This window comes from Petromyzon marinus, chromosome 52 (genome assembly GCF_048934315.1).
Source record: "Petromyzon marinus isolate PM22_M1 ecotype Great Lakes invasive population chromosome 52, UKy_Petmar_22M1.pri1.0, whole genome shotgun sequence".
Classification (NCBI taxonomy): Eukaryota; Metazoa; Chordata; class Hyperoartia; order Petromyzontiformes; family Petromyzontidae; genus Petromyzon; species Petromyzon marinus.
This window is the reverse complement of record NC_133718.1, coordinates 4,213,153-4,230,951: the sequence shown is the minus strand read 5'-3', so window position 1 is coordinate 4,230,951 and position 17,799 is coordinate 4,213,153. Positions and strand designations below refer to the sequence as shown.

At 52.1% G+C, this 17,799-nt stretch overlaps 1 protein-coding gene across 20 annotated transcripts in view; it reads right to left on the bottom strand.

Moving 5' to 3' along the window:
• Positions 1-17,799, bottom strand: part of LOC116953618 (uncharacterized) — a 167,904-nt gene that overhangs the window by 24,211 nt on the left and 125,894 nt on the right. For 12 of the 20 annotated variants that reach the window (XM_076075134.1, XM_076075143.1, XM_076075135.1 and 9 more), the window contains one exon: positions 1,954-2,109. The gene's annotated coding sequence lies outside the window, so the exon portion shown is untranslated. The other 8 variants (XM_076075149.1, XM_076075147.1, XM_076075145.1 and 5 more) reach the window with 8 other exon arrangements.

Below are 17,799 nucleotides of genomic sequence, written 5' to 3'. Positions count from 1 at the left end.
AAATATTCCGACTCCAACGTGAGCCGCCCGACAGCTCAACCGCGGAGTCGCAGGTGTAAGGGGTGGGGTAGGGGGGGGGGGGCACTTGATCGTCGTCGCAATCGTCTTACTTTCAACGAAATAAAATCCCGCTTTTGGAAGTTGCCGCTCTTTTGCGCGAAAAATCCGGTGGGGGAGGAGGGAGGGGGGGGGGTGGTTTGTGTGTCCATTTCTGCGTTAAAAAGAGCGGTACGAGGAGGGAAATATGAATTAACGAAATAGATATATTTAAAAAAAAACATTTTAGTTTAATTCCAATATTTGTTTTGCGAGATTGGACATCATCATTACGCGGCTGCGAATTGTTGCCGTTGCATAAATAGAAACGGCGGCGGAGGTGTTTATACGCGAACGGTGACTAAAAGTTCCGTCTGATAAATGTTTTTAATAATGTGCTACGTGCGTTTGCGTGTACGTGTGTGTTGCGTGTACGATTGCCTGTGTGCCTGTGTCCATGCGTGCGTGCGTGCGTATGCAGGGGCGAGCGGCAGTGTAGCGGTCAGCACGCGGCACTACAAACTCGGCAAATACGCGAGTTCGATTCCCGCTCACGCCCACCAACACCGGTGACGGTTATCTGAACCGGTCCTGGGCCTTCCCCTAGGTCGACTCAGCCTCAAATGAGCTACCTGGTGCGGTGTGTAAACATCGCCACTTGGGGAGACAAAGGCGGCCGGGCGTGGTGTTGGCCACCCCTCCGCATCGTCTACCGTTCCGCCCATCGCAGGTGCTGCTCGCTAACAGAACTTGCCCCAACAGTCTGTTAAAGGCTATACGGGGGGGATCTTTGTCTTTGTGTGTGTGTGTATATAAGAGTGAAATTGCCCGGAATAACTGTACGGAGTAAGTACGACCGCCGTTCTGGCGAAAATTGGACGGGGGCAGAATTTACGCCCCACGATCTCCTTCTTTGTGCGAACGCTGCCCATCGTTGTCTGCCTACTAGCATCGTAGCTAAAAAGCACGCGAACCACGTGAATGAAATGCAACGGCAAACCCCCCCCCCACCCGACCCCCAACAACGATCCCGCACAAGTCCCCGACGGCTGCGAGAAACGTTGACAGCAAGCGAAGCGAAAAAAAACGACAAGCTGGTCAAAAAAATTATTCGAAGGAAACGTCCCCAAAAAAATTTACATTTTTTTTATTATCGCTGCACGCCGCCCCCCCCCCCTCCCCCCCCCCCCCCCGAAAACCTGGGGGTTTAATCCACTTACGGGAGCACCGGGGATAGGCGGGGGGGGGGTCGCACGCGCGCGCTCAGATATCGCGTTGCAATGCCTTTAATTAAAAATAAATAATGCTACGACGGCTTCCGCGATACGACGATGGAGATAGAGAGGAGGTGGGAGGGGAGGGCAGGCGGACAGGACGACGCGGAGAAATCTACAAACCGCGGTAATTGTGCGAGCGTCGTTGGCCCGGGCAGAATTTGCGCGCCGCGCTGCCGCCTAACGATAACGAGAGAGGCACGACAGAAAATGGCCTCCGAGCGTTTAATATTCATGTTGTCGGAGCGAGCTTGGAGGGGGGGGTGGGCGCGCGTGAGCGGTGAGCGTGCGGGACAGAGAGAGGGACAGCGAGCGCACCAGCGAAAGGGACAGCGAGTAGGGCAGCGATCGGTGAGCGAGTGGGACTGTGAGCGGGACAGCGAGCGGGACAATGAGAGGGACAATGAGCGGGACAGCGAGCGGGACAGCGAGCGGGACAATGAGAGGGACAGCGAGAGGGACAGCGAGCGGGACAATGAGAGGGACAGCGAGAGGGACAGCGGGCAGGAGGGCGAGTGGGCGGTACGAGCGACGACCAAGGTGTGCGCCAGTACCTCCCCATCCGCTCCTCACCCCCCTCCCCAGCTTCAACGGCACCATCTCTCCGATGCCCCCCCCCCATCCCCTGTCCCCCCCCACTCACCGCATCGCCGTCACCGCTCCTGAACCCCACCCCTCGCTTGCTTATTCTTCTTCTTCATCGTCGTTGTGGTCGTCGCCATCCTTGGCACGGCGTTCGCTCGATCGTCTCCACGATGTTCCTCCCTCTGTCTGCGACCTCCTCATCTGCGTGCCGTAGCTGTGAAGAAAATGTTTAAAAAAAATTTTAAATTAATATCAAGAGCCGCTAAAACATTTTTTTCTTGCCGTGCGATACACGCGCAGGAGTCACGACCGCGCTACGGTACTTGACTGTTCGCGGCGAGCGAATTATGCGGGGAATGTAAGCAATATAATTATCCGATCGAAGCGGGATCGCGAATCTAGGAATTCTACTAAAGCATCGGTGTGACCCAAACGCCACTCCCACCCACCACCGCGCCACTACCCTTTATTTAATCTTTGTTACAAAAATTCAACAGCCCGAACAAAACTGACCGCAGTTTAGAGGCATTCCAGGAGGTGGAAATATTAACTTCTGCCAGCAAGCGATGCTATAGTCACGAAAAAAACAATCGTAAACCGTAAAAAAAACACGTTTTTTTTTTTACGAATCACAATTTCCTCCGTTTCTTTCTGAATCGGCGAACGCAACTCTCTCGGCCTTTTCGCCAAATTGTCGACGCGATGCGGCTACGGCCGCTGCGCGAAACCCCATGGGAAAATAAAATAAAAACAGCAACAACAACGGCGCACGCCGACGACAGGCGACGGCTAACGTAGCCAAGGCGCGCACACGCACGGGATACAAATAAAAAATAATAAAATGTCAAAAATGTAAGGGTAAAAAAAAATCCACGAGCGATATTTTTTTTTTATAAATAACCGTCGATCATTAAAATATGCATGTGGTGTTGCGCATCAGAGCGACTTTCAAAAAATCACAGTGACGGGTTTAAGCCACGTACGCGCGCACACACGCAGACGTACATACACACACAGACATACACACACGTACAGACGTACACACATACAGACGCGCACAGATGTACAGTCGTACAAGTACACAAAACAGAGACAAAGATCCCCCGCATAGCCTTAACAGACTGTTGGGGTAAGTGCTGTTAGCGAGTACCTATGAAGGCCGACACGGCACACAAGGGTCTGACCCAGAGCAGGCCCACAAATGGTGCAAATATTCACCACTGCTTATTGGCCGTCAGCCGGAATCGAACTCGGGTAGCCGGATTCGTAGCACGACGCGCTAACCAATGGGCCACCGCTCCTTACGCACGCAAACACACACGGACGTGCAGACGCACGCACACAGCACACGCAAGGAGCCTAACTTAACAGCTTCATTTATTAAATCATTCCTGGATATCGGAATTGAGGGCAACAAGAAACACCAGGCAAAAAACGCTGTCTCGTTTACGCGGAGTTTCCGCGACACCTGCATCTCCACCACGGTCCCCATACCCCCCTCCTCCCCTTCTCGTCGTCAAGAACCCCCTCGGGGCTCGCGTGGATCACGGACTGAGGACTCGGGGGGGGGGGAGGCGCCCCCCCCCCCAAGTGCCGTCTCCGCGGAGAAACCTCAGTCCCCCGCGCGTAGTGAGCGTCGTTCCAATAACGTCGAACCTCCACGCCACGCGCAAAGGGGGGCGCGCGGTTCGGCCCAGCGTCACCCGGTGGCAGCGGATCGGATTTTTGATTTGACGACAACGGCGGCGATGGTGGGGAGGCTGATGATGTGGATGCGGGGAAAAAAATAAATCTTCCCCGTCCAACCCCTCCGACCGCGTATTTTGAGATTTCTACAAAAGCGGAAGGCCCGAGCCAAAATAAATAAATACATATATATAAAACATTTGGAAATAATTCCGAGCGCGTTTATTTTTGTTTTGTTATCTCGTCCCGACGGTCTGCGAATAATTTTTATAAATAAATGTCACGCGAATGTGCGCACGTTTGCGCAGTGCCTGCGCGCGCGCGCGCGCTGGCAGCTGACGGTTGCGTCCGTGCATACGAAACGAGTGTAGTTTCTCGCATGCTAATTTCTACGCAGAATTATCGTAGGCTTTCCCCCCAATCCCCCAATCCCCCAACCAGCCCACAGCACCACCACCCTCCGGCCCCCCCCCCCCACCCACCACCACACCGAACAAAACAAAACGTGGGACACGGCAGCGGCGGTGGGGGAGAGAAGGCGGGGGGGAGCGACGGAGCTGGGCGCGGGCGAGAAAACGGAGGGAAAGGGAAATGAATGGATTCTTACGGCTGAAATACACCGCATGCAAATTAAGCGACGATGACAACGGCGGTGACGATGGCGAACTGCTGCTGCTGCTGCTGCCGCCGGCACCGCCGCTCGGCGTGCGTGCGAGGCGCGGTGGCCATTTGTAATTTCTGGACGCATCCTCGGCCACGGGGAGCCGACGACTCGCAAGAGCTCTCCAGGTTCGCTTTCGTCCGAGGCTTGGCGATCGGTTCCGCTGGGAAGGCGTTTGTCGACGACCCTCGCCGTTGTCGTCATCGTAATCATCATCATCTTCGTAATCGTTCTCATTGTCGTCATAATCATCATCGTGACGGCACGTCATTGTCGTCGTCGTCATCGTTGTCGTCATCGTCAGCTGGCTCCAATCGTCGGGGCTGGTTCGGTCCCCGAAGTAACGAATTGTTTCTTTTCGTTGTCGGCGAATTTTCTAAAGTGAAAGCGACACCCCGTCTAACCGAATTCAACAATGAGGGTAATTCACAGCACCTTGTCAATCCACCACGAGATGAAGGAGGTTGGGGGGGGGGGTGGAATTCATTTAACCATACTTCACCACGCTGATCACAGCAGCTTGGTGAAGTGTTGGAGGTGGGGGGCCCAGGTCCAATCGCTTGAGAATTGCCGAGGTCTTCCATTCCTCGCCGAGAGGGCCGCGCGTTGCCACGAGCGGTTTGGCACCGCGTGACTGAAGGGACCATTTATTAAATTCGCTGAACCTCCCAGGCTGGGCGCTGCGATATGCAAATGTGACAAACGATAGCGCTCCAGGAGGCGTCGTTTGCGGACACAGAGGAATTACTAACAACAGCAACAAAAAAAAGTTGATCTTTTTTTTTTTACACCGTCATGTTCCCAAAAAAATTGGGTGGTATCACTCGATGTAAATTAATGTGAAGAATTTCTTTTTTTTTTGATCGCGGCGGCCGCATTTGCATTTAACGGGAGCGGATTTTTTTTCCTCGGGAAGGGACGCAGGAGGCGACGGTGGCAATTAGAGACCAATTAGCGCGCGGCAGCATTCGTCCGCGATAAATCGGCCTAAATTAAGCACGAGCCGTTGCCTCCCGATTGGTCGGTGGGACGTGAGGCTATTCATGAAAAAAAAAGTGACAATTTTTTTCAGCGCTGTCGTGTAATATTTCACCGACCGTACCGACCCGCGATGCAAAAAAACGCTCGCGAAGAATTTCCTTCGCCGCTGCCGCCACCGTTGTTTGCGACAAAACGAGGCGAAGACGGCCGCCACCATCTCCGCGGGATTTAGAAATGTTCAGGCTAACGGAGCCTTATTTAGGCCACCAGGGAGAGAAGGCGCGGTACCCGCTTAACGAAAAAATGGTGACGTATTGTTAGACGATATTTAAAAGCGGCCGGTACCTTCAAAAGGTTCATACAGTACTATTACGTCTCCCCCCCGCCCCGCTTTTACGTAATTTCACAAATACGTCGTCACGTTATTATTATTACCAATACCTAGGGGCGCTGCGGTGGCGAAATGTTAACTCCCTCGCCTGGTATGGAGGAGGTCGTGGGTTCGAGCCCGACCCTGACTCCTGTAAATGTAGATTTTACGTGTCTCTCTCCCCATGGTCGTGTGGATTTTTCTCTGGGTCATCTGCTTTTCCCCCTCCACATTTAGAATCAACATCACGCGTTTAGAGTATTTGGCTGCTATAAATGTCCACGCGATGATAAGCCACTTTCCTTGAACTTTCATTTGTGGCCAGGTGACTTCTGACAAAGAACCACGTTGCTCAATGGGCCTTACCTGGTAAAATAAAAAAAATAACTTGCAGTTAGTTTGATTTGCGTCGCCTCAACCCACACTCACGTCGCTGACAGCATCGTCCGTCATTTCTCGTTATCTGTCGCCTCTCAGCCTTCGCCTCCACCACCTAACCATGGAAATCGCTTCCATGGACGTCGCTTCGATGTTCGTCGTCGCACCTTTCAGGAATGCGTCCGTCCCCCTGACGAAAAATTATGCACCTTGAACTTCTTTTGCACCGTACGTTGCCAACCGTGCTGATGGAAGAATTTTCTAAAAGGCGGTCGCGGTCTTCCCCCGAAAGTTTTCGACGAGTGGCCGGCATTTCGTCATTAAAAAAAAAATGTACCGGCGCCAAAAATAAATTCCATTGCGCGGTTTTGTTTTACGTCAAGACAAGGTTTTTTGTTTTTTTGCTGCGGATGTCACGATCGTCAAAACCCACGTTGAGATCCATTCGGCGACGAAACACAAGACCGAAGGCCGGACAAACATTATCCCTCTGCACGTGCCGCCCGACCGTAACTCGCTATCCGGTTTACATTTTGATGAAAGGAATTCGGTTATTTTTCATCGTCGCTCACGAGCCCTCTTCGATCCACCCGGAGTTTCTCCACCGATTGGCAATAAAATTCGAGGCCGTGTTAATCTTTCCCGTTTCGCGCTGGGAAGTTCCCACGACCCTTGGCGGTGAAAATGTTTAAAATAAAATCGTCAACGGCTGCGACAGTGAGTGTATTATTGCAATTCACATCTTGCGATAACACGCAAAGATCTCCACCGCCCCCCCCCCACCATCACCCCGCGTAGACTTTAGCAGGCTGTTGGGGCAAGTGCTGTTTGCGAGCACCTATTAAGGCCGGCAAGGCGCACAAGAGGGTTGGTGGCCAGCGCCACACTTGACCGCCTTTGTCTCCCCCCAATGCCGATGTTCACACACCACACCAGGTAATCACCTAAAGCCGAGTCGACCAACGGAAGGCCTAGGACCGGTTGAAAGATCTTTATAGACTGTTGGGGCAAGTGCTGCTAGCGAGTAGCACCAACGAAGGCCGGGACGGCACACGTCAGACGGTGGGAGTTGGTGGCCAGCACCACCAAACTCCCGGCCGCCTTTGTCTCACCCTCAGTGCTGCCGTTTCACGCGCAAACCCCGCACACGCACGCACGTGCGCTCACTCCCGCGGACCGCACGGCTACGCACAACCGCGCCGCCCTGCCGCGTCGAGCCCGAAGGAGTCCGCAAGTTTCCCCAACGTCGTCATCTCCACCGTGCTCGCAGAGCGGTGGCGCAGCGGTTGGCGCGCTGCGCCGAGTTCGATTCCCGACCGAGGGAAAACAACAACAACAGGGGTGGTGGTGGTGGGGGAGGTGATAACCGAACCAATTTGCCCCGGGCTTCACCTCGGTCTACTCGGCCTTAAGCGAGTACCCGGTGCTGGCGTGCGGACAATGAGCACTGCATTGGTTTTGGAGTCGAAGGCAGCCGGGCGCGATGCTGCCCACCGCCACCACCACCACCCCTGGTGGGCTCAATAGGTGCTCGCTAAGTGCAGTTAACCCGACGGACGAGCAGCGTACGTGCGTTGTGTGAAGCGTTTGCCGAGCCGAACTTCCAAGTTTGGACGGGAGGTGAAGATCGGTGCTGGGCAGGAGCAGTGACATTTTGCAAAAAAATGTGATTCGTAACTTCGATCATTACACCGTGTAGAATCGCTGTAGTTGAATGTTAACGTGCCATTTCGACTGGGGGACTATCGCTGCATGGTGTTATCTTGGTGTGGTCTGGGACCGTGTTGTTGCCGTTTTTGCTGCCTTGCCCAAGCTTGATAACTCGAACTTGTATAACAAATGGATGTATTCTTCGTCGTACTCAGATTGTAAATGTTGTGGCTTGGCTCTTCAACACACAACCGGTGTGGTGCTGTACTAGTGACGAATTGGCCACGTTCTGTTTACGTGACAAGCCTTAATAGTTGGTTGTGTCGGGTGGTGGCGGGTTTTAACGACGCATTTATAAATCTACGCGATCTAACCCAAAAAAAACCTCTATCATGTATTCTTCGTTGACTTGCTTACCATTTTGTATCTGTTTAGCACTCCTTTCGCGTTCGTTGTGTCGTCCGCCGTCTAAACCTGCCGACCCCCGTGCCCCCATACTGGCCATCAGTGAAAGAAAACAAGGAAAAAAAGAGCTTCGTAGCTCATCGGATTCCTCATCCTCAATGCGGTCTAAATAACGATGCCGGCGATTCTGAAAGCTGAGAAAAGGGGGCCCCAGGGAGAGCGAGGGTGAAGCGAGACACTCGTGTGCAACTCAGCCAGCACCCAAGCGAGACGGACACGCGGATGGGAGAACGAACGCACGCACGCAGCACCTCCGGTTTAGCGACTTGGGGGAAACGTTAAAACAGAAAGTGTGGGCTCATAGCATCTGGGGTAGAGGGGGAGGGGATGGGTCGAGTCACGGCCACGGGGCCGGCCGTTTACAGGAAACGAGAGACCGGGGGAAGGAATGGCAGCCCAAGTAGAGAGGCCTCGCCCTGAGAGGTCCGGCCCATCGGGGGGAGATGGAGCGGTGAACCCAAGGTCCACACGCAGGGGGCTACTGTGGCGGTGCTGGTGGGGCTTATGGTGGCAGTGGTGGTGGTTGTGGTGGTTATGAAGGTTGTGGTGGTGGTTGTGGTGGTAGTAGTGGGGGTTGTGGTGGTAGGGATGTTGGGAGGTTAAAGGTGGTTGTTATGAAGGTTGTTGGTCGGGTGGAGGCGGTGGGGGTGGTGGTTATGAAGGATGTGGTTCGTGTGTTTTGGTGGTGGTTGTTATGAAGGTTGTGGTGGGGGTGATAGTGGTGCTGCCTGGGGTGGGGGTGGTAGTGGTGGTTATGAAGGTGGTGATTCGGGTGGTAGTGGCGGTGGTGGGGGTGGTTGGGATGGGGGTGGTTGGGATGGGGGTGGTGTCTCGCTCTCTCCCATCCATCTTCGCGAAGGGTCCACGCTCGCTCGTTCTTTAACGAGCAGAGAGCAACACTGCTGCTGCTGCTGCCGCCTTTATGGGCAGTGTGTGCGTGTGTGGGTGTCTGTGTCAGTGTGTGCGTGTGTGGGTGTCTGTGTGTGTCGGTGTGTGCGTGTGTGGGTGTCTGTGTGTGTCGGTGTGTGCGTGTGTGTGTGTCTGTGTGTGTCGGTGTGTGTGGAGGAGTGGGCAGCGGTAGTGTAGCGGTCAGTGCTACGCTGCGCTACGAACCTGGCGACCCGGGTTCGTTACCCGCTCAAGGCCAACACCAGTGACGATTATCTGAACCGGTCATGGGATTCCCCTAGGTCGACTGAGCCTCAAATGAGTATTTGGTACGATGTGTAAACATCGCCACTAGGGAGACAAAGGCGGCCGGGCGTGGTGTTGGCCACCCACCCCCTTATGTGTGCCGTGCCGGCCTTCATAGGTGCTACTCGCTAACAGCACTTGCCCCTACAGCCTGTTACAGGCTACACGGGGGATCTTTGTCTTTTTGTGGAGGAGTGTGTCTGTGTGTGTGAAGGAGTGTGTCTGTGTGTGTGGAGGAGTGTCTGTGTGTGTGGAGGAGTGTGTCTGTGTGTGTGGAGGAGTGTGTCTGTGTGTGTGAAGGAGTGTGTCTGTGTGTGTGGAGGAGGAGTGTGTCTGTGTGTGTGGAGGAGTGTGTCTGTGTGTGTGGAGGAGTGTGTCTGTGTGTGCCTGTCTGTGTGTGTGATTTTTTTGACGTGTGTCTGTGTCTATTTGCTGTATTTATTTTTTGTCTATAGCCCTATGTGTACCAAATAGATTTTTTTGTGTGCGTGTGTATATGCATATGTCTATGTGAACCTAAGGCTCTATGATCGCCCACATAGCATTTGGGGCACGTGCTGTTAGCAAGCACCTATTAAGGCCGCCACTCGGTGGTGGGTAGCCAGCATCAAGCCCCACCCTCCTCTGTCTCCCCACAATCCCGGTGTTTAAAAACCGCACGAGGTACGAATTTAATGTCGAGTCGACTTAGGGGAGGCCCAGGACCTGTGCAGTTATTTGCCACTGTTATTGGTATTTTTTACGTCTCTATATATGCGTGCCTATACCGTATAATGCAATTGTGTATGCGTACACGTGTGTCAATATGCATACATGCATATACACGCATATAAAACGGTTCGCCGCATGTGTTTGAGAATATAAATTGATTAGCCTTTTGCCCGTCCAAGGACGGGTTTATTGCAGTAAATCTGAAACTTGCAAGCGAAAAGCAGAGCGCGACGTGATATATTCATTGCATGAATTCGTGTGCAATTTGTAAGGCCCGTGGTGACACGGACCTATTTCATTTTAAGGTTATAATCCCATGTTCATCACGGCGTCCTTTTTACTTCGATGTCTCAACAACAGCGTTACGGAGATCACGTGATGACGTGATGACGTGAGGGTTCTGTCTTTGTAGTGAGGGTTGTCAGTTGACGCCGAGGAGGGGGGAGGAGGCGCCACGCCCCCCCCCCATGTGGAGTGACGTCACCTGTTCATGATTATTAATGAGGGGGGCTGGCCGACGTGGAGTGACGTCACGCGCGGGACACACAGACATTCTTGGCTCACTACAGAGTAAATATGCAGGGAGCGGTGGCGCAGTGGTTATCGCACTGCGCGACGATCCCGGCAACCCCGAGTTGGAATCCCGCTCACGGCCAACACCAGTGACAATTATCTGAACCGGTTCTGGGCCTCTCCCATAGGTCGACTCGGCCTCAAATAACTACCTGGCGCGGTGTGTAAACATCGCCACTGGGGAGACAAAGGCGGCCGGGAGCGGTGCTGGCCACCCACCACCCCCCCCCCCTCCCGTGTGCCGGGGCCGGCCTTCAGAGGTGCTCGCTGATAGCACTTGTCCCAGCAGTCTGTTAGAGGCTACACGGGGGACCTTTGCCTGCGGTTGCGTGTAAGCACATCAACATGATTACACATCAATAACTGAGGATATTAATTGGACAGGGGGGGAGCCTTGCACTCTTGCGCAAGTGCCCTACGCCGATAATCTGCACGACGACTATTGTACCCCTCGCAAGCCAAGCCTCCTCTACTCGTACTCAGCAGCAGAGAAATCAAGCCCCCCCCCACCCCCCGCGTATAGCGGCCCTTGGTGCTTAACAGCACAGTCTATAAAGCTAATGGGGCTGTTTAGTGTAGGGAGAGAGGGAGGAGAGAGGGAGAGGCAGTGAGAGAGAGGGGGAGGGTTAAAGACAACATTGGCTTTGTAAACGCGTCTGTCCTCGACGGAACTTTGTGTTTGGTGCTGCTGTTCAATTCCCACCACCCCACAACTCCCCCCCCAGTCTACCACCCACCCCCCCTTCCCCCTCTCCCACCCCCCTACCCGCACACAGCACGACCCCACATTCTATAAACTCTCACTACCAGTCCTAAAACTCGAACAAGTGCCCGCACGGGGGAACTCCACGCGCCAGGCACGCGCGCCCAATAAAAGCCTGTTGATTTCTTTTTTTTTCTCTCACAAAACTACAACTTTACGGTCTTTTAAACGGTTTTAAGGGGGGTTTGGGTAGGTGCGGTGGCAAGTGATGGGGGTGGCAGTCCTTTTTGGGTGGCTGTTGCAAATGAGGCCACGCTTGCGAAGCAAGGATATTTTTTTATATATATGTTAATTATAATTCTCTATATAAGGAACGAAACAGTTTGACTTGTGCACAAATCTGGCTGTCGCCTAATGAAGCTAGTTGCAATTACTGGCGAAACGTCGTACTCAGATTGTAAATGTTGTGGATTGGCTCTCCAACACAACCGGTGGCGCTGTACTAGTATACTACACTATACACTACACTATACACTACACTATACACTAGTGCTGTACTAGTATACTACACTATACACTACACTATACACTAGTGCTGTACTAGTATACTACACTATACACTACACTATACACTAGTGCTGTACTAGTATACTACACTATACACTACACTTTACACTAGTGCTGCACTAGTATACTATACTATACACTACACTACACACTAGTGCTGTACTAGTATACTACACTATACACTACACTATACATTAGTGCTGTACTAGTATACTACACTATACACTACACTATACACTAGTGCTGTACTAGTATACTACACTATACACTACACTATACACTAGTGCTGTACTAGTATACTACACTATACACTACACTATACACTAGTGCTGTACTAGTATACTACACTATACACTACACTATACACTAGTGCTGTACTAGTATACTACACTATACACTACACTATACTTTACACTAGTGCTGTACTAGTATACTACACTATACACTACACTATACACTAGTGCTGTACTAGTATACTACACTATACACTACACTATACACTAGTGCTGTACTAGTATACTACACTATACACTACACTATACACTAGTGCTGTACTAGTATACTACACTATACACTAGTGCTGTACTAGTATACTACACTATACACTACACTATACACTAGTGCTGTACTAGTATACTACACTATACACTACACTACACACTAGTGCTGTACTAGTATACCACACTATACACCACACTATACACTAGTGCTGTACTAGTATACTACACTATACACTACACTATACACTAATGCTGTACTAGTATACTACACTATACACTAGTGCTGTACTAGTATACTACACTATATACTACACTATACACTAGATTATACACTAGTGCTGTACTAGTACACTACACTATACACTACACTACACACTAGTGCTGTGCTAGTGACGGGTGGCCACGTTCTGTTTATGTGACAACCCTTACTAGTCGCCTGTGTCGGGTGGTGGCGGGGTTTAACGACACATTTATATATTTACGTGATCTAACCCAAAAAAAAAACCTCTATTATGGATGATATTGGTCGCGAAAGTCGACCACGTGTTCAAATGAATTTCCCTGGCCTCTATTGTGGCTCAAGCGATGAAGACAAAATAAAATCCGTGAGCGTTTTGTACCCCCCCGTGCGGCGTCTTCCGTTCGCCCGCCGCCGCCGCCGCCGGTGAACAAAGTTGCCGCGGAGAAGTCCTCTGGCGACCGCGGCGAACTGGAATGCCTCTTTACTTTGTGGGAGGTTTGACGATAGTCGGACTGATCTGGCTGGCGACAGCTTCTTTCGCTAGGTTGGCAAACAGCGAACAAAAACACGAGTCGGCAAACTTTCGCCAAATCACGCCATTGCACGGCCTTAAAAGCAAAACACCATACCACAACAAATGACGTTTCAGATATATTCTTGGTTCTTTCGGTAAAGTCACGTAGAAGGTAAAATAATATAAAATTTTATTAAATTCAATTTTCGCGACGTTTCGGCCACAACGCAAGCAGCCGTCCTCAGGTGAAGAACAGAGCTGTATAGTGTGGAGAGCTGTAAGTGTAGTATACAGCTGTCGGAAAGATGCTGTCTTCTGTTCCGACAGCTCTGTTCTTCACCTGAGGACGGCTGCTTGCGTTGTGGCCGAAACGTCGTGAGAATTTTATGTTTATTATTTTATTGTTTCCCTTCTACGTGGTGACTTTACCGAAAGAACCAAGAATATGAATCCCTGCAGTCACGAAAGCTTTAAAACGTTTCAGATAATTGTATGTACGTATGGAGGAGAGCTTCTTTCGCACCGCACGTAGCCATCCGCGCGAATCGGAGGCGCGAGGGACGGACACAAAAAACTAAACACAAAAGAGCCGTTCCGAAGAAAATAAGTTTTCAATACAGATTTTAAAAATAAAAAATTCTTACACAGCACATAAATAAACGACGGGCTTTACGTGCTACGAAGAAGGGCCGTTGTCCCAAACGTCGCCTGCGACATATTTTCCCATTAAGGGTCACACACAGCGTGTTATTGACAATCTTGTTGAGAAGCGGTGCTGGTGTTAACTGCGTTTGTGCACAACTGCCAAAGCAGCAGCAGCAGCAGCGACAGAAGCATCAAATTCAGTACTCGGCTGAAGCAAACGGTGCCGTGTACTTCTTCCGTACGGCTGCTGATGTGGACGCAGAGCAACAACCGCGATTTCACATTGCAGGTGGCCAAGCCCGCAGATAACCGTGGGCCTGGGTGGAGCGGAGCACGGCAGCAGGCCTTCAACGCGGCCCACCCCGGCTGTTACGCGAGAAATCCACGACGGGTGCCGTCGACGCCACGACCGAACGTCGATCGCCGGATCTCCCCGGCCTCCAGCGGGGCGGCCACAACGCCGCCGCCGCCGACGGCGCTAAGTCCACGCCGACGGCCCTCTACGGGGCCAAACAATGACACCGCGGCCAGCCGAGCCCTCGGACGAGGATCCTCCGGGGCGAAGAGCGAGCAGCGTCGCGACCAACAACTCGCTGCGAGTGTCCCGTGGCGCCTCCCGGGAGAGACTCCTCCGCTCTTGCGTCTCGCCGCGACCGCCACCGTGGTCACCGCTGCCCTGGACTCCACTCGTTCGCGCCTCCACCCGTGCGGAGTACTCCTCGCTTCGGCCAGACACTGGCCGTGTCGTTTCGACTATCGTCACGGGGCTCAGCGACCATCACTGAGTTCAACCACCACCACCACCACTAAGTTCAACCACCACTACCAACGAGTTAAACCACCACCACATGGCAGATCACAACACAATCCCACGCAACTCACCGTTAAGTGTTTATAATCATAAGCATATAATACCACGTACATCCTGATGGCATACTTACATCATAATCACCAAGTCTCAATGTTAATTTAATTATTATTATCATTTACACTATGTGTATTGCAATTATCACTTACGACAAAATGCCCAGCGCACATTACCACCTCCAGCTGTTAAACTAAAAAAAAATATTCGACAACCAAAGATTTCTAATTGGCGCTCGCTCGTTATGATTTTGACGCTAGCCAAAAAAATGTTGATGTGTTCCTAAACCAAGGTTAAAATTAATCTCGGAACAAGCGAGCGCCTGGAGATACAAAGGCGGACGGGGAAAGCTTTCATAAACATCCCTACCGGAGCCTTAAATTGCTTAAAAATAACATTAAGCTGATCGTAAGTAAAGCACTCCATACCACAAAGACTAAGGTTGCCCACGTTATAAGCCTTATATATACATAACTACATAACAAAAAATGACACGTGTTTTCTCCATTGCTGGATGAGTACCTCCCCAAGTGAGGTTGTGGGTCTGGTCGCATGGAAGCAAAGTTGGGCCAAGGCGTTCGTTCACCCAGCCATACTTCACCACGTGTTTGTCCAGCGGACGGGTTTGGTTGAAGGCGGCGATAGCAGCCAACCGGAGGATACCGTGACAATGAATGTGTCCTGCTCTATCCGAATAATGCGGCAGTAGGAGCCTATGGCACCTCGCATGAATGGTGTTTGCCTATCCCAGCACCACCCAAGTTCAAATCCTGCTTAGCTGTGTTGCTTAATACACAACAACAACAACAAAGATCCCCTGGGAAGCCTTCTGGACTGTTGGGGTCAGTGCCGTGAGCGAGCACCTAATGTGTGAGCCGGCACGACCGTCTTTGTCTCCCCCATTCGGGATGAGTTTTTTGTTGTTTTTGTTGTTGTTGTTACACACCGCACCAGATGATACTCGTTTAAGGCTGAGTGAACCTAGTGAAGAGGGGCCAGGACCGGTTCAGGTAACCACGATCGACGTCGCTCGGCTCCCCACACATACACACCGACACACCAGATACCAGCACAGTACTACAACAACAACAGCCATTCGCCACTAATTGGCGGTGACGTCACCACGGCGCTTGTGCCAGGCTGCGTGCACCTTGAGGCCACGTGAAGTGTCGACTGACTGAGATGACCGAGATGACTGGCTGATGCACCAGCTGTGCCCCCTCCTGTGCCACCACCACCACCATCATCATCGAGCACAAGTACGCACGCAGTTGCACGCGAATACGGACAGACTCTCACGGACACACACACTCACACGGACACACTCACACACTCACACGGACACACTCACACGGACACACTCACACACGGACACACTCACACAGACACACACACACTCACACGGACACACTCACACACTCACACGGACACACACGGACACACTCACACACTCACACGGACACACTCACACACTCACACGGACACACTCACACGGACACACTCACGTGGACACTCGGCTCAAACGGGTGCGCATGCGAGAATGCCATTGCACAGCTCTTACTAGCGGTGGAAATTCCACATTACCACGGCGGGTCGAGGACATCCCGAGTCCGCATTTAGACACACACACACTGCACCTGCGATGAGCACGGTCGGCTACGTACGGTGCGAAAGAAGTTCGACGTACAACAAAGACAAAGATCCCCCGTAAAGCCTCAACAGACTGTAGGGGCAAGTGCTATTAGCGCGCAGCACCTGTGAAGGCCGGCACGGCACACGAGGGGGTGGGTGGCCAGCACCACGCCCGACCGCCTTTGTCTCCCCAGCGGCGATGTTTACTACACACCGCACCAGGTTACTCATTTGAGACTGAGTCGACCTAGGGGAGTCCCATGACCAGTTAAAATAATCGCCACCGGTATCGGCCGTGAACGGGAAATCGAACTCGGCTCGCCGGCTTCATAGCGCAGCGCGCTAACCGCTGCACCACCGCTCCGCACTCCTTCACACACACACAGACAACAACACACACAGACAACAACACACACAGACAGACGTCCCCGAGACGAGAAACACGAAGGGCTGAACGTGCATCATGTGTTACAGCTGCCGCGGAGGGAGATCCGACTCGGAACATTCCGTCCCACCCGGATTGCAACTCCGTTCTGCCGAGCATTCTCCAACCCCCACCCACTCCCGCCACCTCCGAATTAATACAACAAACGCGCGCGATTCTTTTGGGGTAAACGTGAACCCAAGTACGATTTTTTGGGGGGTCAAACAATGAGGGCCCCCCCCCCTCTCTCTCTCTCCCATTCTCCATTAGCCCGCCCCCCCCTCCACCCCAATAGCCCCTCCATCCCCTCCATCCCTCCCCGGGTCCCCTACACCCCCACCCCCCTGCTCTCCACACCACACACACACAACACACACACACCACAACACACATCACACACACACCACACCACAACACACATCACACACACATCACACACACACCACACCACACATCACACACACCACACAAACAACACACACCACACACACATAATACACACACCACACACACAACACACATCACACACACCACACCACACACCACAACACATACCACAACACACACCACACACACACACACACCACACACACACACCACAACACACACCACACACACAACACACCACACACCCACACACAACACACACACACCATACGCAACACACCACACACACATCACACACAACACACACCATACACACAACACACACCACACACACACACCACAAACACACACCACACACAACACACACCATACACACACCACACAACACACACCACACACACACTACACACACCACACACAATACACACACACCACACACACAACACACACCACACACACCACACACAGACTACACACACACCACACACACAACACACACACTACAACACACACCACACACACTACAACACACACCACACACACACCATACACACCACACACAACACACTACACACAACACACCACACACTACACACCACACACACACACTACACACACACTACATACACCACACACTACACACACCACACCACACACTACATACACCACTACACACACACACTACAACACACACCACACACAACACACACACCACACACACTACAACACACACCACACACACACCATACACACCACA